This window comes from Callorhinus ursinus, unplaced genomic scaffold, assembly GCF_003265705.2.
Source record: "Callorhinus ursinus isolate GAN/ISIS: 27379988/994484 unplaced genomic scaffold, GSC_fseal_2.0 scaffold21, whole genome shotgun sequence".
NCBI classification, from domain to species: Eukaryota; Metazoa; Chordata; class Mammalia; order Carnivora; family Otariidae; genus Callorhinus; species Callorhinus ursinus.
In genome coordinates this window covers 17,458,032-17,478,043 of record NW_027397083.1, presented here as the reverse complement: position 1 = coordinate 17,478,043, position 20,012 = coordinate 17,458,032, and the positions used below count along the sequence as shown (strand labels likewise).

Sequence of the window (20,012 nt, the reverse complement as noted above, 5' to 3'; positions counted from 1 at the left end):
AATATTTGTTAAATTGTTAAAGTACTATTTTTAAAGAAACTCATGTCTACCATAAGTGTATTTAAAAACATGTATCGGGTATCTCATTCATTCTCAGCATTGTGTTGGGTGCTTCCATATAGACTACAATATTTAACTCTTATTTGTTACTCACAGGAACCCTTGCCATTGGCATTATCACACATTTTAATGTGAGGGAATATACGGAGTTATGTACCCTTCCCAAAGTCATAGAGCTAGGATTAAATCCAGATCTTTTAACTCCATGTACAGAATTACACTGGAAAGTTAACATGTTCAGGAGCTCTGTTAATTATTACTGATTTAAAAATAAAAAGTTTGAGTGTTTAACAGGGGCCTAGGACTATGGCAAGTGCTTTATAGCCATTACCTCAGAGATCTCACAACTACTGTATACCATGATTATCTACATTTTTATAAATGAGGAAGAGATCAAGTAACCTAACTTATCCAAAGTCAGAGTTAATAACTGACAAATGACACTTAGACCAAAGCCTGGGCTCTTAAACAACAGCTACTCACCACGCCACAAGATGTACTGCCATCTCATCTTCAGTGCATGAGCCAGAAAGCCTCTGCCCTGAGACATAAACAAGAACAAACCTCAAAAATATACACACACACAGAGATATATAATCTTTTAACATTCATGTTAAAAATTCTTGTGTTCCTAGTAAGCATTTGTACTCTATTTTTATAAAATATCTTATAAAATTCAGATTGGATTAATCATAGCTTCTCCCTTATATAACATTAGGATTGCAAGATTGTACTTTTCCTTATTTTTTTACTAATTTCTGGTATTTGGTAGGTATTTTTTAATAAAAAAATTAATTTGCAAAAACTATAAAGCCATTCCCGAAAACACTAACCACTTCTGTAGGATTTCTAGATCTTAGCTATGTAATGTGGGGAAAATATTCTATACAAAGAAACAGGGTTCCCTTGCTTTGGTTCACTATTTTGATATGGTTCAAAACCATTGAAATATAATTACAGTGTATTATTATTATATTCACTTACATTCGATATTCAGGTATTTCTGCAAATATTAATTTGCTCATAGTTACCATGTTATATTTTTCTAAATTATTTTACCTATATCATCTTTGAAGCATCAAAAATTATCTTGTGAGATAATTAAGGCATATACATTTTATAAGGTAATAAGATACCAAATTCACTTTTTAAAAATTTTTTTTGCCTCCTTTTTTATCATCACTTGTTCTAATGAAAGTTTGATCCATTCATATTAATACCTATTTCTTTTTCTGTTGCATATGTTTCATTTATTGGAAGTCCTTCAGATACCATCTTTAAGCAAAATTAAGCAATAAATCTTATGACTGTGAAATATTTTCCTTTTTTATTGATCAATATTAGTAAAACAGTTTCTACAGTTTAGTATAAGAAATGTTCCTCATTAAGGAAATATGAGATTAACATAAATTATTATTTTTTAAAAGATAAAACTTTTAAGAGACTAAGAGAAACTGAGGTATAATGGAAATGCCTTTAGCCACAAAACTAGTAAAGCAGTTCTCTTACTTAAGTAGAAATTAAAGTTTCATCAGAGTTATTACTGTCATAACTCCATGCCACAATGGACATTTCATAGAGTAGCCAGTTCAGGTTCTTTGTATCTGGTATAGTGAAGTTCACTGAACTGTTTTGTCAGGTGCTGTCAAGTCAACCCACCATTGTTGTAGAGAATCAGACTAAATCATTTTGGCATGAGCCTTCCAGAAATAAGATACTTAATATGAATGGTTTAATGAAATTGAGTATTTGGTTTCAGTTTTTTGTAAGACTGTTGAAAATATGTTGCACTCATTCAGAAATTTCTGAGTAAATCAGTGGTAATATCCGACCATACTTCATTGAAATTTTGCTCTAAATACCTTTACTTAACATAAATAACTTTTGGAATGTATTTGAGTATTTGGGTATGTTTTGTTGGATATGTAATTATTCCCTAAACATTTTGAAGATGTAAAAGTTCCAGAGAAGAGGTGTCTTTTACTAAGATTAAAATTTTCTGTTATAAAATGAACCTAGTACGAGGTTTGAAATAACTATTTTTGTTTCCAAAGCCTATTATATTAAAAACAAAGTTGAATTTTGTTACATTTTTAATGACTTAATGAATTGTTTAAGCAAATTCTAAATATTTAATTCTTCCATGATTGGAAAAACAGCTTATTCTTCTGATCAGTAGTCATTTAAAAGGCATTATTATAATGTAGACTTAGTTAAATGCCTCAAACTTTTTTTGTATATATATTTTGATAGGGAACAGGGTTGTTGATGTATCTGCTCAACAACCTAAGAAATATTTTACCAACCTATACTGTAGCTATGGTGTAGCATTGAAAACCCTTGTAACAAAAAGCCTCTTGGTGCAATTAAAGGTCACTTGTACATATTGTAATAGGCTACTCATTTACAAGATCTTTGTTAAGGGTCAGTGCTATAGCATGAAATGGATTGCCCTTGTTGAGCCTGTAAATAAATGGGTCAACTTATCTTGTATTCAGTGGGAAAAGGGAAAAGCTAATACAATACTATTTTATAAATATTTTCACAAATTGCTAAAATGTTGAGCAAAACCAAATGCACTAGTGCTATATTCTTGATATAATTATAGAATATTACTAAAATAATATTTTTAAGTATTTTTTTAAGGTTTTAAGGAAAGTTTTTAAGGAAAACTGCTCATACACATATTCACACAGTTGTTTAAATCCATGGATCATGTCCAGATACAGAAAAGCATAGCACAGTGGTAGTGTTCAAATGTTCTTTACCATAAAACTAGCATGTTTCAAAATGGCTAAGATGTATATACCCCGTTTTTTCTGTATTGAAGTTAAAAATTTGTAAGGGATAGGTATGAAAAAGTAATCAAACTAGACAATGATTTATTTTCATTATTTCTCACAGCCTTTCCAATGCTCTGAGGGAAGCAAATGGTGGTGCAGATAAAGTATTAGTAATAATCTGTGCTGAATGAATTCACTCACCTGATTTTTCAATAAATTAAGATTTTAGGATGAGAGTGAAACTAATGATTAAAATACTTTGTACCTTGCAGTAATTTTAATGCTTTTAGATTTTATGTATACACACACACACACACACACACACACACACACCTGAGGTGTGAGTTATTTTTTGTTCTCAAAATCAAATTAGTAAAAATATACTAATGAAATAAATTTATCCAGCACTTTCTAGATTCTTCCCTCTGAATTTGGCCGTTCAGATACACAACTATACACCCCTAATTATTTGGGGGGTTGCTGGGTACTATAAAAAATTTAAATTTGTAGCCAATGCCAAATCAAATCTGGGTCAAACAAAAGTAATTTAACAATGGGTTTGAGTCAAGAATCAAATGAATAATGATAAATTACCCTTCAAAAACATGTAGGACTGATTTTTATAGAAAAATACTAAGGCCAGTCATTAAGGTCAATCATGATGTAAGCAGCCAAGGATATCCCTGATCCAAGTAATCTCTGCTCATTGTTTAGCTCTTGAATATCCACTCTTCAATGTTTTGTTTGGCTTTGCTGCCATACTTCTTTAGCATAGTGAAAACATTGTGATCATGCATAAGCCTCTTTTATAAAATATCGAAGCTTTAGGAAAATGTGTTTCATTTAGGTGCATAAATGCTTTTAAACTTATGTCTGTTTTATTCATCATTGTATCCTCTTAGTAGTTCAGTACCTGATCATGTATGTGCTCAAAAAGTATTGAATGAGGGTGCCTGGATGGCTCAGTCATTAAGCGTCTGCCTTCGGCTCGGGTCATGATCCCAGGGTCCTGGGATCGAGTCCCACATCGGGCTCCCTTCTCCGCGGGAAGCCAGCTTCTCCCTCTCCCACTCCCCCTGCTTGTGTTCCCTCTCTTGCTGTGTCGCTATCTGTCAAATAAATAAATAAAATCATAAAAAAATATATTGAATGAATGAATGAATGAATGTCCTCTTGACAGTGCTCAAAACATATTAGTATAACTATAAAATCTCACCATTTCAGACTATCTGTAATAGTCTGATACTGCTAATACAGTTTTCATAAATGGTTAATCTACTTCTAAGGTTTTAAATAGGTAAAATAATCTTCAAAAATAGCAGCTGATCCATTTGCAACAATATGGATGGATCTATAAGGTATTATGTTAATGAAATAAGTGAGAGAAAGTCAAATACCATAGGATTTCACTTTTATGTGGAATCTTAACAAAACAAGTGAAAAATGAAACAAAACATAAACAGACTCATAGATACAAGAAACAAACTGTTGATTATCAGACAGGAGAGGGCTGGGGGAGCAGGAGAAGTAGGTGAAGGGGATTAAGAGGTACAGACTTCCATTTATAAAAATAAATAAGTCATGGAGATATAATGTACAGCAAAGGAACATAGTCACCAATATCAACTTTGTATGGTGACAGATGGTAACTAGAGTTATCATGGGGATAATTTCATAATGTATAAAAATATCAAATCACAATGATACTTTCAGTACACCTGAAACTAATAGGATATTGTGTGTCAGTCATACTTCAACAAAAAATTATTTCAAAATCAGCTAATAATATAATGAACCATTATTGCTGAAATGAAGTTGAGCTGTACTCTTCAGAAATATCAGATAGAAAGTGAGGAAATATATAATTTTTAGCTACCAAAAAGTGGTATTCTATTTGAATCATTACTCACTGTCATTTTATTGCCACTTGAAAATTATTTTGAATGCTTCATCTTAAAAGATATTATAATAAATTTTCCAAATTTGTAAAAGTCCCCCAGACCTGGCAGGAATCAGTTCTGATTCTTGGGTTTAAAGTACCTATACCTTCTAATCCCCTTTACCCAGCCAGTAATTGCCTGTTAATATGCCTGGTCTTCTTGGGCCAATAGAGTGGATTTTATTGCCTATATGGTTTCCTTAACAGAGAAATATTGCAGAAGATTTGTGAGACTCAGGAGTGAAGCATGAAATAATTATGTACAGTGTAACAATAAACACAACATTTGGTTAAGTTCAGATTTAAATGTGCATTGGTAATAAGGCAACTAATATCACTTCTGTAATAACAAATCATCAGAACTATCATTATTGAAGAATCATCCCACTGACCTCTTTGTGCACATGGAAATGACAAGTCCCAATCTAATTCTTCAGTTTGGCTTCTTAAGAATTTCCTCCTGGGAAACCATTCTGGCCCAGATAGAAATTTAAAGACAATTATATTCAGAAGAAAAGCTTTACAGTGCATAATTTATAGCTGAATGCATTTCCTTCATGGGTCCTATTGACTTAATGTGTAATTTACTCAAGAAACAGAGTACATGTAAAGATATTTTGGAAGTGTGATCAACTCTTCATAGTGCCATAAATATGAGCCATTTCTTTGCTTTAGCATTCAAATATTATAACATTCCCATCATTTTATTGGAAAGATTCTTATGGTTTGGTTCATGTAAAAATAGGTAAGTAAAAGACAATATTAAACCAACTTTGCCCCTGATACTTTAAAGCATGAAGTTCACAGACTATGACCTATGGGGCAAATCCAGGCTTACTGTTTTTTTAAATAAACTTTGATTGGAACACAGCCAGACCTATTTGTTTATGAATTGTCTATGGCTGCTTTCACACTACATCACTAAATTGATATCTTTGGCACGCAAGGCCAAAAAATATTTACTATCTGGTCATTTACAGAGAAAGTTTGCTATAAATAAGAACCGCTACTTTAGAAGACTACATGCTTTAAAGAAAATTCATTGAAAGCATTGTCAATGAGAGGATATGACTGATCATCTTAAAATTAAGCTCTGAGTAATAATAAATTCATATAATCACTTGATATGTAAATTGCACTTTCTGAATTAATAATGCAGGTGTGTCTCTTTGAGGAAATACCTAGATTTCTTAAAGTGCTAAAATCAGAAGGGAGCTTAAAGTGCTTCAAAGCCACTTTGCACATATTTTCTCACCCAGCCTCTCTGTCTTCATGAGGAACCCACTTTCTTAGAGGCACCTCATTTCAGTCTCTACCAACTACAGTTGCTAGAAAATTATTTCAGATGCTAAAGCAACTTTCCACCTATTACATTAGTACTAACTCTACTTTCTGAAGCCATACATTAATTGCTATTTTATATACTATACCTGGATTCCTAATAAACACCTAATATATAAGAAACAATTAAAATTTATGTGTATGTCTTATTTTCCTTAGATTTTGTATTTTATAAAACATTGTGAATTAAATTAACCATTTTATGCTATTTATTCTACATTTAACTTAAAATCTTAAACATGAAGCACATATAATCTTTAGAACATCCTTTAAAAGAACTTTTTTCTTTTTTTTTAAATAAGGTGTTAATTAGAAATATAAAAGTAATAGACTTGAATTCTGAGGTTAAAAAGCCTTCATGAACTACAGGTCCATGGAATTTAAATATTAAAAATCAGTATTTTTGTTTTTAGCATGTTTGAATTCACAAATGAGTTTCAGATGACTAAAAGTGAGAAAAGCAACACTAAATGTGATTTTTCAACTTTATTATAATCTATTTAAGATTATTTTACCATAAGTAAATTAATCAAAATGTAGCATTAAACTTTTGATGACTGCATAATAAGAAGCATAAGGATATATTTCTAAGAAGTTTTGATTTTATCAGGAGAAGTATACCAAAGAAAGATTAGCTGCTCATTATCCACACTACCTAGTGATGTAATTGATAGCCAAATTAAAACAGAAGGCTTAAGTGGCCGGTATGGATCGAGAAGTCTTGCTTATTTTTCACTTCATTTTTTTTAAACTGTAGGAATTTCTTACACAGGGAAGTAAGACCACATTAAAGCTTAAAATATAAGTGTATTATTAAAAGTAATTTTGGGGCTAGTCAAAGTATTTTTAAGCTGTATGAGACTTGAGTTGGAATCTTTTGCCATTTTAATTAGAAAATTTAAACATATGAGGACAGTTTTACTCAAAATTGCTTTTACTTAATTTAGTGCCTATTGTTATTTTTAAAATAATTATATAAAGATTAATGTCTTTGGCCTTTGTAAATTGTTTTAAAATTAGATAAAACCAGTCTTTCTCAAAGGTGTTTATAATGTAGACTAGAAAAGAAGATTGCATGAAACCACTACAAAAAGGACTCAACTTAGTGTTTTCAGCCTAATAAAAATGTTGTAAAAATACTTGTAAGCTTGAAAATCACACTAGCTATTCTTGTTTCAAATTCTGTTTAATATATTGTTCTGTATGATTTTATAATAAACAGATTACTCCTTGAACAGGAATTAAGAATAAAGCTGCCAGGAAGGGGTTTTGTTGTCAGAGGAGTTCCCGCCTCATGTTTTGTAAGAGATTTCATGGTCCCATTGTAAAGAGGAGATGATTTAAAACGTGTTCCCAAGATAAACTTTCCCATTGTCATTAATGAGGATGGATAATACTGAGTGACAAGTGCATTAGGAATGACACAGAAAGAGCTGTTAGATTTGTCAGAGCATATCACTTCAGGCAGTGACACTTGAGGACACTCTTTTTGTGGAAATTCAGTTGGGTTGGGGGGGGTTGATTTAAAGATACCAAAGTTTGTTTTTGCTGATAGAATAATGTATTTTACAGTTTATAAATGTATATTCTCCAGTGTTTAGGAAATATTTGGAAGGTTCTTTAGATTAAGTTCTTCCACATTCTAAGTTTATACCCTTACTATATCCTGATTTCTTCCTAAGGAAGTCATCAAATTATGTCACACTTAAATGTTACTATATTTCCACAAAACCAATGTTTCTTTTAAAAAGTCTGGTCTCTTGGAATTTTCAACTGAAGGAAAGAGAGTAAAAATTACATAATTTTTTTTAAAGTATCTTACTGTCTTAATCCTATATCTAAGAGGGGCCTCTTTATTCTGTATCTCAGTGAGAATAAAGATTTTGAAATAAGAAAATACATGTAATTTATATGGCCTTTCTAAAAATATATTACTTTAGAGGAACATGTTTTAAATATTAATCAATGAACAATTAATAATGTATGACTCTTCTGATATTTAAAGTGTTTCCAAACCATAATATGCCTCTTAATTTCGATTTTGAACGTGCAATTGGTCACTTTTTCGCCTTGCTTCATCTTTCGTGCTGCCAACTAAATTTTGTCTCTGTATACCTTTTTGACACTAATAATGACTGAGTCTCTGTTCATTGGAGTTCAAGATTTCCCAAGCGGCATTTTGGAACTAGGATAAACTATCTATCATGATTGCATACCACTAATCTGTCTCAGCCTAACCACCCTATGACTGAAATTATATTTGACAGTTCACCTCTTCTTGATGAGCCTGAGGTGAACATAACTACAGACCATCCCTGGGAGGACATGGCAACTACTCCATATGCTAGGGAGGGTTGTTTTATTTGTGAAACAAGTCTTAAACTATGCCTGTAGCAGAAGGGAGATACTTCTCTTTCTCTCTCTAATCTTTCCAATTTTCATAAGGATTGCTTTTGTACTACAAATATTTTTTTTACCCAAAAATGTTTGGTGAACATTTTCCACCATTACAACTACTACCTATAGGTTAGCTTCACCATGAAGTTAAAAATCATGGTCATTAAAAAAAAATATTTGTGCTTTCTAAAATGTTCTCTTATCTATATACCAAAATTGTCAAAAATCAAAGATTTTCTATTAGTGTTTTGACTTCTACCAGAATTTACCAGTTCTTGAACCATCTCAGTAAATTTTCATATTACAAAAAATGTTTTTAAGAAGGGCTTATTTCATTTCCACATAAAAATATTTTTCAAAATAAGTTTCAAATTTATTTTAAAGATAAAAAATCGATTTGAAAAAAATAATAAATTGAACACTGTAGCAGGAAGTATTTTAATTTTTTGATATAGATTCCATATATAGACTTTAAAATAAACTTACTTACTGCCTTATATTCTTTTTGTGATTCCTTTGGAATCAGAAATTATCAAATATTTTGAGATAATGGACAAGGAGATGTTAAAGAACTTACTATTAATATCTTAGAGATAGAGAAATCTGAAATAATTTTCAAGAATGTATATAGAGGTTTAATCATAAGGTTGGTTTTAACAACAAACATGGAGAACCAAGTGATTATGAGATTTAAATTGTAAAAGAAAAGATTGAGATGATTTAAACAAAGGCATTTGGATATTAAAATGGGTTTTCAAAGACCACATATAGAAGTTGTGATAAGGGTGCCTGGGTGGCTCAGTTGGTTAAGCGACTGCCTTTAGCTCAGGTCATGATCCTGGAGTCCTGGGATCGAGCCCCGCATCAGGCTCCCTGCTCAGCGGGGAGTCTGCTTCCCCCTCTGACTCTCCCCCCTCTCATGTGCTTTCTCTCTCTCTCATTCTCTCTCTCTCAAATAAATAAAATCTTCAAAAAAAAAAAAAAAAGAAGTTGTGATAAAATGGTATCTTTTTTAACCTGTCCTGGATTGTTGAAATGTGACTCTATCTATCTATCTAAAGTATCTAAAGATACTCAGATGGCCTGGAAAGTTTGGCCCATGTTAGTTTATCAAAGGAATCACTTATTCCTAATTGTCCATTAGTTTTATTTATTTTTTATTATTATGTTATGTTAATCACCATACATTACATCATTAGTTTTTGATGTAGTGTTCCATGATTCATTGTTTGCATATAACACCCAGTGCTCCACCCATCACCAGGCTAACCCATCCCCCCACACCCCTCCCCTCTAGAACCCTCAGTTTGTTTTTCAGAGTCCATAGTCTCTCATGGTTCATCTCCCCCTCCGATTTCCCCCCCTTCATTCTTCCCCTCCTGCTAGCGTCTTTTTTTTTTTTAACATATAATGTATTATTTGTTTCAGAGGTACAGGTCTGTGATTCAACAGTCTTTCACAATTCACCGCTCACCATAGCACATACCCTCCCCAATGTCTATCACCCAGCTACCCCATCCCTCCCACCCCCCACCACTCCAGCAACCCTCAGTTTGTTTCCTGAGATTAAGAATTCCTCATATCAGTGAGGTCATATGATACATGTCTTTCTCTGATTGACTTATTTCACTCAGCATAATACCCTCCAGTTCCATCCACGTCATTGCAAATGGCAAGATTTCATTCCTTTTGATGGCTGCATAATATTCCATTGTACATATATACCACATCTTCTTTATCCATTCATCTGTCGATGGACATCTTGGCTCTTTCCATAGTTTGGCTACTGTGGACATTGCTGCTATAAACATCGGGGTGCACATACCCCTTCGGATCCCTACATTTGTATCTTTGGGGTAAATACCCAGTAGTGCAATTGCTGGATCGTATGGTAGCTGTATTTTCAACTTTTTGAGGAACCTCCATACTGTTTTCCAGAGTAGCTGCACCAGCTTGCATTCCCACCAACAGTGTAGGAAGGTTCCCCTTTCTCAACATCCCCACCAACATCTGTCATTTCCTGACCTGATAATTTTAGCCATTCTGACTGGTGTGAGGTGATATCTCTGAGGTTTTGATTTGGATTTCCCTGATGCCGAGAGATGTTGAGCACTTTTTCATGTGTCTGTTGGCCATTTGGATGTCTTCTGCCCATTTCTTGATTGGATCATTTGCTCTTTGGGTGTTGAGTTTAATAGGTTCTTTATAGATTTTGGATTCTAGCCCTTCATCTGATATGTCATTTGCAAATATCTTCTCCCATTCTGTCAGTTGTCTTTTGATTTTGTTGACTGTTTCTTTTGCTGTGCAAAAGCTTTTTATCTTGATGAAGTCCCAATAGTTCATTTTTGCCCTCACTTCCCTTGCCTTTGGTGATGTTTCTAGGTAGAAGTTGCTGAGGCTGAGGTCGAAGAGGTTGCTGCCTGTGTTCTCCTTTAGGATTTTGATGGACTCCTGTCTCACCTTTAGGTCTTTCAACCATTTGGAGTCTATTTTTGTGTGTGGTGTAAGGAAATGGTCCAGTTTCATTCTTCTGCATGTGGCTGTCCAATTTTCCCAACACCGTTTGTTGAAGAGACTATCTTTTTTCTATTGGACATTCTTTCCTGCTTTGTTGAAGATGAGTTGACCATAGAGTTGAGGGTCCATTTCTGGGCTCTCTATTCTGTTCCATTGATCTATGTGTCTGTTTTTGTGCCAGTACCATACTGTCTTGATGATGACAGCTTTGTAATAGAGCTTGAAGTCTGGAATTGTGATGCCACCAGCTTTGCTTTGCTTTTTCAACATTCCTCTGGCTATTCTTTTCTGGTTCCATACAAATTTTAGGATTATTTGCTCCATTTCTTTGAAAGAAGTTGATGGTATTTTGATAGGGATTGCATTGAATGCAGAGTTTGCTCTAGGTAGCATTGACATCTTCACAATATTTGTTCTTCCAATCCATGAGCATGGAACGTTTTTCCTGTCCATTAGTTTTAATTAAAGTTTATTACTCCCTTGGAAAGATTCCTTTTAATAAGGGCAATTTTTTCTATAATCTTATGAAACAGTAGTATAATCACTAATGCATTCTGCACAGAGCCTTGCTAAAGTAACTGATGTCAAATAACCATCAACTTTATTTGGATATTTTTGTAAATTAACTTTCTAGTATCACATAATTATTTAGTCAGTACAGTAAGTGAAACACTCATATTTTTAATGCAATATAAATTATTTTTAACAAATGTAATCTTTAACTTTTATTATTTTCTATAGTATTTTTATTTCAACTGATATAATGGTTACAAGTGAGTCACATGAGATTTCAGTAACATCACCTAAAATAAGTATCCTGAAAAAAGTGTCAAAGTAAACTATTTATCTATTTCCACATTTTTAATTTCAACTGTATAATTTCTACCAGTGAGCTGCATAATATGTTTTATGACATGTATTTCTGAAGAAAAGGGAGTACTATCAATGTAAATTAGTAAACTATATACTTTATTTCAAAGCAATAAAATGAAAAAGGTCTAACTTATACAGTAATTCTAATGGTAGGCAGCCTTAATTTTGTGCTAAATTTTAACTTAGGCAGTAAAAGCTGTGATCCATTCATCTTATCATACCCAGTTACTCCTCCCATCTAATTATATGATCATTAAATGTGCTTTTTTATTATAGGATGCATCTGCATATTTTTTAAAATAAAATTGCTTCCATTTTTCCCACAAGCATCTATTTTCTAATCAGAAAAGTTGATACTACATTGCTTTGCAATAAATATTAAAAAATTTAAAAATGGTAATTATTGAATAGTTATGATCTGAAAAAGTAATTGGTTCATTTGGAAAGCAGAATGTTTATTTTAAATTTAGAAAACAAGCAGATTAAAATGATGTTTTGCATAATACTTAAATAATTATGCTTTTTGTTTTGGGTTTTAATATAACCTTTTTTTCAACATTTTTAAAAAATATACTTATATGCCTAAGCATGGTACACCATGAATCTTATAAAAAATATGACAAGAAAAGAAAGTAAAATGCCCATTCCTCTTAGTAAATGTTATATAAAATTATCCTGAAAAAAGCCTTAACACCATCACATAAGACAAAATTATTGTGCCCTCAGACTATTTTTAATTAATTGGCAACACTCAAGTCGTTTGTTTGTATCAAGAAGGAATAGTTCCTTCCCACTAAAATAATTCCCTCATCTTTGCTTTAAAAGTTGGGATGCGATTTACTTTGGTGCCGTGTGTGTGTGAGTCCCATAGAGAGAAGTGTGAGAAATTCTGTCAGATTTTTTAATATCTTGACCTAGGATAAAATGTTTGTTATTTCGATATAATGTACATGCTGAGTCAATTGAAGTTTCGAGGACTAATTATGTGAGAGCCAGATTAACTGTAGATTTTTATTAATTCATTCAATAAATATTTATAGAGGTACTTTTCGGTAAATTTTTAATCTAGTCCAGTGCTCACCTCTGGCAACCTCTCTAGCTAATCTCTTGCCTGAACTCCAAGTTGAAGTCTGACTCTTGTACCTGCAATCCCCACAGTGGCCCATTTTATAACTTCCAGGTCTTTTGTAAATGCCAAAAATATTCTCCCTTTTCTTCCAAGCATTCTTGCCAGATCAGTCTTATTCTTCCTTTAGTTAGATGTTACTTCTTCTAAAATGTCTGTCCTGATTCTTCAAAACCAGGTCAGGTAGCCTACCTCTGTACTCATTACCTCTATTTTCACACTTACAAACATTATTTTAATTTTTTGTTTCCTTGACGTTTCTGTCTACCATACCATAAGCCGATGGCAGAAATTGGATCATGTTCTTGTTTACTAATGCATCCATAGCACCTAACACAGTATGTAGCACACAGTAGGTGTTTAGTAAGTATTTGTTGAATGAAAAACTAATGATATGTGGAAAATATTACATCTGCTAAATATAATGATATATCTGCTACATATATCTGCTAAATATCTGACTACATCTCTCTTTTTTAATTGTCATAAGAACACTTAACATGAGGAGCACCTGGGTGGCTCAGTCAGTTGAGCGTCCAACTTTTGATTTCAGCTCAGGTCATGATCTCAGGGTTCTGAGATCAAGCCCCATGTTGGACTCTGTGCTCAGCGCTGCGTTTGCTTCGCATTCTTTCTCCCTCTCCCTCTGCTCCTCTCCTCTCTCTCTTTCTCTCTCCCTCTCTCTCTCTCTCTCTCTCTCGCATGCACACACGCTCTCATAAATAAATAAACAAATAAATAAATAAAATCTTTAAAAAAAAAAAAGAACACTTAACATGAGATCTACCCCCTTAACCAGTTTTTTAATTGTACAATACACTATTGTTGACTATAGGTACAATGTTGTACCCTGACTACATCTTTAACTCTCCATGTGGATCTGAGTTGTCTGTTCTTTGAGGAAGAGCATTAAGTAATCAATTCTCAAAGCCCAAATGCAGCTCCTGGCATAGTAGCCATACCAGCCTGTTTTAATTTTCTCTAATTAACGAACTTTTTTTTATCTTTAAGATTGGAATACTTCTCCATATCAACCTAAACTTAACAAAAAAACACTTTGATACGTAACTTGATCTTTCTTGGTGAAGATTTTGCTAGCTCCTTCTCCAGTCCAGTGACCCTTCCCTACCATTATATTGACTTCCTTCTAAATCTTTGGCTTATGTAAAACTCTCCTTTATAACGAGAAACTTTGTTTTTTAGTGCATTAAAACACTATCAATTTTAATTCAAATTTAAATGCTTTTTTTTTAGCTTGTCTGTATCATCTCGTCCTCTTGCCTCTAAGACATATGGTAAAAATTGGGTATGAATACCCATCAGGATGACTAATTAAAACCAAACCAACTGAGCATTTAAAATATACCCTTGAAATAGAGGGGAGGTGCCAAGTTGATAACATCTTGATAACATTGGATAGTAATATCCCATGGGCCTACATATTCATTGTTCCTAGTCAATTGACATTTATATCTATTATCACTTGAGTGAAACATGATTAATTATTTTATGATAATTTGGATCATTGTTTAAAATTAAGTTTGGAAGTGTTATGTCCTGGCCATCTTCTTTTACCATTCCTTTAGAGGATTGGGAGCCACTTTGCTACTTAGGGAAGCTGATTTCTCCTTCCAATTATTATATAGTAAGCCTCATTGTTTTCTAAATAGACTCCTTCTCACTGCTCTAGGAGTAATAATTTTATGCTGCAGACATCGAAGATGAGGGTAAAAATGTCACATTGTGATTCTGTCTCCATGACACACCACAATAATACAAAATGAAAAATTCAAGCAAAGAGAGCCTTTTGCTTTTTCCATGGTGTTAAAAGACATGTTTCTCAGTTTTTCTTATCTAAATTGGGCATTAAAATAAACTTTTTTATATAATTATAAAGTTGTAATTATATCTTAAATTTTATTCATAAAGTGTTTCCTCCCAAATACTCTTTTTCATAAGGTGGTTTGTTTTTTTTTTTTAACCAAGAAATAGGAATTCTAGTTTCCACTATTCAGTTAAATCCTAGCTATTTTAGTTGGAGATTTATTGCCTTAATCCATATGTAATGTGTTTATCACTTAAGAAAAATTTTTAAAAATGGGTTAGTAATTTCGTATAATGCCATGATTATGTCTTTCATCAGGATAATTATGTAAAAGTAAATAAAGGTAAGGCTAAGATAATACCTAATTTAGGATGCCTTTCCAATGTATGATGCTTATAATTAAAGATTTCAAATAGAAAGTAAAGGACCTTTGTTTCCTTATAGATCAGCCTAATCTTCAAAATAAAACCATAAAAGTTAGTTAAATGGTTTCTTTACTCACACACACATGGAATCATAACTATCCACTTAGAAGCTTTTCGTAAAATAATAATAAATAATTTTTTAGTGTCTTTACACTAGCAAACAGAACTTAAAAGGTGAATTTCGTAGCTCATCTAACATGCAAGATTGAGAACAGAAATAATTTAGCCTTGTGCCATTGGAAAGTATTTAAGATATACAGTGGGAAGTATGCAATTATTCATTTCATATTACTTAAACCACTGAAAGAAAATAGCACACATTATCAGTCATTAAAAGTAAGGATTATACATTATACATGATTTCATAGTTTTAATACATTTTAGATAATAGCTCACTAAATTGAGATATAAGATTTTATGTCCTTATAAACAAGATATTCCCCCCCCTTATTCCAGTTAGACTAAAAGGCACATAACAAATGCCTAGCCTAGCCCCTAATAACCTTCACTGACACATATGCATGTTCAGATGCAGATAACTCAACCACGATACCCCAAAACACATATCCTCATAACAGCCTTTCTAATGGCACATTGAGCTCCCCAGTGAAAAATGGTTGCAGCATCGAAGGACAGAAAGCAACAAGACTTACTGTGAAAAGCACTTCTCTTCCCCTGACTCTGCTGCATACAAAGTTCCGTGAACCTCTGAAGTAGTCATGTGACCTAAGGTTTGGCTTCAGGCTGCTAATACAGGTCATTTAGTTCTAGGTCTGCTACAATTTGACCATTCTTTCACTCCAAGAACTGTGTTTTAAGCAGGGACTGTCTTTCAGCTGCTTAGTATTTATTTTTGTTTTTCTGGTGGGGGTATAGAAGGTGGGTGAGGGGAGTGGAGGTAGGGTGGCAGGGATGAGGCTGATGACTAAGTAGGGTACTCTTCAACCCAAAATTCTGATACAGATAGGACGACCTCTAGATACCTCTGTAGATCACTCCATAGCCTTCACCAGCCTACTCAACTGGACCCAGTTTTAAGTAGTTAATGGTGATGGAGCCAACGTGAGTGTACCCTATACTCATTGTTATTATGTGAGTCAATAAAGGGCTTCTCTGTTGCAGAAGTTTCTAAGGGACTATACAAGTTGTTTTGTTACATTGAAATTGCATCAGTTATTACTTTCAAAAATATATAAGCCATCATTTGGGACTTTGAAGTCTTTTGTTGTAAGGGGATTTTGTTATAAAGGCATCTGTTATAAGTAGTGTTTATTCTGTTACTATGTAAATCTGCATAAAACTCCTCAGAAATGACTTTATTGAGCATCTGTGAATTAGAAGTAATAATTCAATCAGCCATTACATGCACAGTTCATTTACTATACAATTCTAATAACATGTTCTCAAATGGCTTCCATATGAACTGATGATATTCTGTTAAGGGTGGAAGACTAAAAACCAGGAATTAATAAAACTATCATGATATGGGCAGTCGTTTTTGATAAGGCATGATTTTGATGCATAAACTCTCATCCCATTATCAATTTGTTTTTGTTTTTAAGATTTTATTTATTTGACAGAGAGACACAGCGAGAGAGGGAACACAAGCAGGGGGAGTGGGAGAGGGAGAAGCAGGCTGAGCAGGGAGCCCGATGCGGGACTCGATCCCAAGACCCTGGAATCATGACCTGAGCTGAAGGCAGATGCTTAATGACTGAGCCACCCAGGGGCCCCCCCTTTATCAATTATCATAACAAACTATACTACTTTAATGATCAAGCTTTTCTAGGTATAGCTATGAATTATATAAAAGAAAATACCTAAAAATATTTCTTTAAACACACGAAATATGTTTGGAATTCCTAGTACACAATATAATGTGCTATTCTTACTTCTTGATTCTTTTGATTATGTATTAAGTAGCTCACTGTTACTTCATTTAATGGAACTGGAGGAGTTCTTAGAGATGCTCTTAGGCTACAACGTATTATTTAAGATATCTTTGACCTAAGGGATATAGTACATGACCATAAAAACAAACCAAAGTGTGACATTTGGAGGTATCCAGCGTGGATATACTGTTAGCAGTTCATCAGTCTGTTTACTGCATTGGAGAAAGTAAAGTCACTAATAGTGTTTTTTTAATGTAAGCAAACAGTGAAACAAGATCCGTACAGAACCTCTTTCTTCTTTTTTAAGATTTTATTTATTTATTTGAGAGAAAGAGAGACAGAGACAGAGCATGAGTAGGATGGAGGGGCAGAGGGAGAGGGAGAAGCACACTCCCCACTGAACAGGGCTCAATCCTGGGACCCTGGGATCATGACCTGAGCCAAAGGTAGGCACTTAACCGACTGAGCCACCCAGGCACCTCTCGTGTAGAACCTCTTGAAAAATTTATTTAATAGAGCATTTAATAGAATACTATTTAGTAACCCTTTAGAACATCTTAAAGATTGTAGAACATTTTATTTAATAAAGGATTCACACCAGAGCATTGAAGACACATTCTTCACTTACTAAATAAGGGAAAAAATTGCCTCTAGTCGGTGTGTTGAATTGCTTGCATGCTCTTGGCATTTTAATAAGAAAACTAAGTGTGATGCTACCAGTCATCACCATGTCTTTGGTTGACACATTTTCTTTAATAAAAGATAGAATATGGGGAAACATGTATTTCTATCTAATTTGAATAGAAGTCTGTATTATGAGTATATTTAAAAAGCTGTGCCAAAACACTTGATATGGAAAGTCTCATTTATAAGACTGTTGATATGAGTTACCTTTTTAGCTTGACCTACCAACCATTTTTCTTCATTTTGCCATTTATGCATTTTAGGATTGGAAGTAAATGGAGCTAAAACATTCTTCCCTATAGCATTGAGGTCTTCACATAAGACCTGTTTGAAAAATGCCAGGGCATGGTTTTTCTCTCAAACCCAAAGACACGAAATTAAACATGTTTTATTCAGGAACAGGAATTCTGAAACAATTTGGTCTTACATTTATGAACTGAATTTACATTCTGTCCCTATTACCAAAACAAAGCTGAACATTACCTATATATATAACATCAGTAACAATGTCTTCATTAATTCAGGTTTCTGGTACCTAGTTAAAAAAAAAAAAAGTACCTGGGATTGTAGAGTATGCTAGGTGTATTTGTACATGATGTGGTGGCAGTAAAGAAGCTTTGGAAATTACTGAAGCTAAATGCATGGTAATTGCCGTGACCCTCTTTTTCCTCTTTCCTCTTTTTATTACTAATCCCACAGAAAAGGTAGTTATGAATCCATCTGATTTCCTTAGCACATAAATGCTCTGCAAGCAGGAAAAATCATCACTGTCAAATAGAAATGAAGAGTGAGAGCAGGAGAGGAAAGAGATTGTGACAGATTGAATGGATAGAGTTCTTGCCCCCAGGAGTTTTGAGAAGGAACTGTGATAGAGCAATTACTACATGTAAACTTTTTTTTTAAATGTGTGTATTTATTAAGCACATACAATGTTAAAGTTATGAGGTAGGCCCTGTGGGAAATGCAAACACTACACATGGTTTCTGTTCTCACATCTCCTCTTAACGTACTTTTTCGAAAATTCAAGTATCATTGAAATCCAATATCATATTAGTTTCAGACCTCTTGGGTACTTATACGGTGGAAGCTGTGGAAGTCTCACCTCTCTGAAAACACTGTATTCATATAATCTTTTTCAGGTGTTTACAGTAAGATTGTGTTCTCCTCCTTAAAACAATCACAATCAAAAGATTGTGTTCTCCTCCTTAAAACAATCTCCTCCTAAAACAATGCTGTTTACTCAGCATCCAAGCTGACAGAAAATCCTACTGACTCTGCCTTTAAAATATATTCATAATGAAACAAGTTTTCTCTACCACCAAGGCTACCATTCAGTGCAAGCCATCATCATGTGTTGCCTAGATTATTGTAGTAGCCTCCTACCTAGATTCCTGCTTCTAACCCTGATCTCCTTCAATTTGTTCTCCTGCAGCAGCCAGAAGGATCATTCGTTTAAAACATAAGACATATCATGTCTGGGGGGCGCTGGGTGGCTCAGTCATTAAGCGTCTGCCTTCAGCTCAGGTCACAATCCCAGGGTCCTGGGATCGAGCCCCGCATCGAGCTCCCTGCTCCGCGGGAAGCCTGCTTCTCCCTCTCCCACTCCCCCTGCTTGTGTTCCCACTCTCGCTGTGTCTTTTCTGTCAAATAAATAAATAAAATCTTTAAAAAAAAAAGAAGACACATCAAGTCTGGGGCACCTGGGTGGCTCAGTCATTAAGTGTCTGCCTTCGGCTCAGGTCATGAACCCAGGGTCCTGGGCTCGAGTCCCATGTCGTCTCCTTGCTCCGCGGGAGGCCTGTTTCTCCCTCTCCCACTCCCCCTGCTTGTGTTCCCTCTCTCTGTGTGTCTCTCTCTGTCAAATAAATAAATAAAAATTTTAAAAAAAGACATCATGTCATTTCTCTGCTCAAAACTCTCCATCAAATCTTCATCTCACTCAGCAGTCCTTTGGTGGCCACCAAGACCCCATGCCAACTGGCCACCTAATTCTCTGATTTCAAGCTTTATTCCTCTCCCTACATTTGCTCTGATTCAGCTACACTTGGTATTCCTTGCTATTCCTCCTTGCTGCACCTTCACCATGCCACGCCTTAGGGCTTTTGCTGCCTGTTCCCTTTGTTTGAAATGTTCCTCTCTCAGATCTT

The 20,012-nt window shown here is 34.0% G+C and overlaps 1 protein-coding gene and 1 long non-coding RNA gene across 4 annotated transcripts in view; one reads left to right on the top strand and one right to left on the bottom strand.

Annotated features, from left to right (window-relative positions):
- Window positions 1-20,012, top strand: part of ELP4 (elongator acetyltransferase complex subunit 4) — a 255,115-nt gene that overhangs the window by 129,781 nt on the left and 105,322 nt on the right. The window lies entirely within an intron of this gene.
- Window positions 1-20,012, bottom strand: part of LOC141374733 (uncharacterized) — a 111,752-nt gene that overhangs the window by 12,177 nt on the left and 79,563 nt on the right. Inside the window, exons 2-4 of the long non-coding RNA XR_012381851.1 lie at window positions 5,175-5,255; window positions 3,757-3,952; window positions 544-601 (exon numbers count right to left, since the gene is read on the bottom strand). This is a non-coding gene — a long non-coding RNA (uncharacterized lncRNA). The remainder of the gene's footprint in view (window positions 1-543; window positions 602-3,756; window positions 3,953-5,174; window positions 5,256-20,012) is intronic.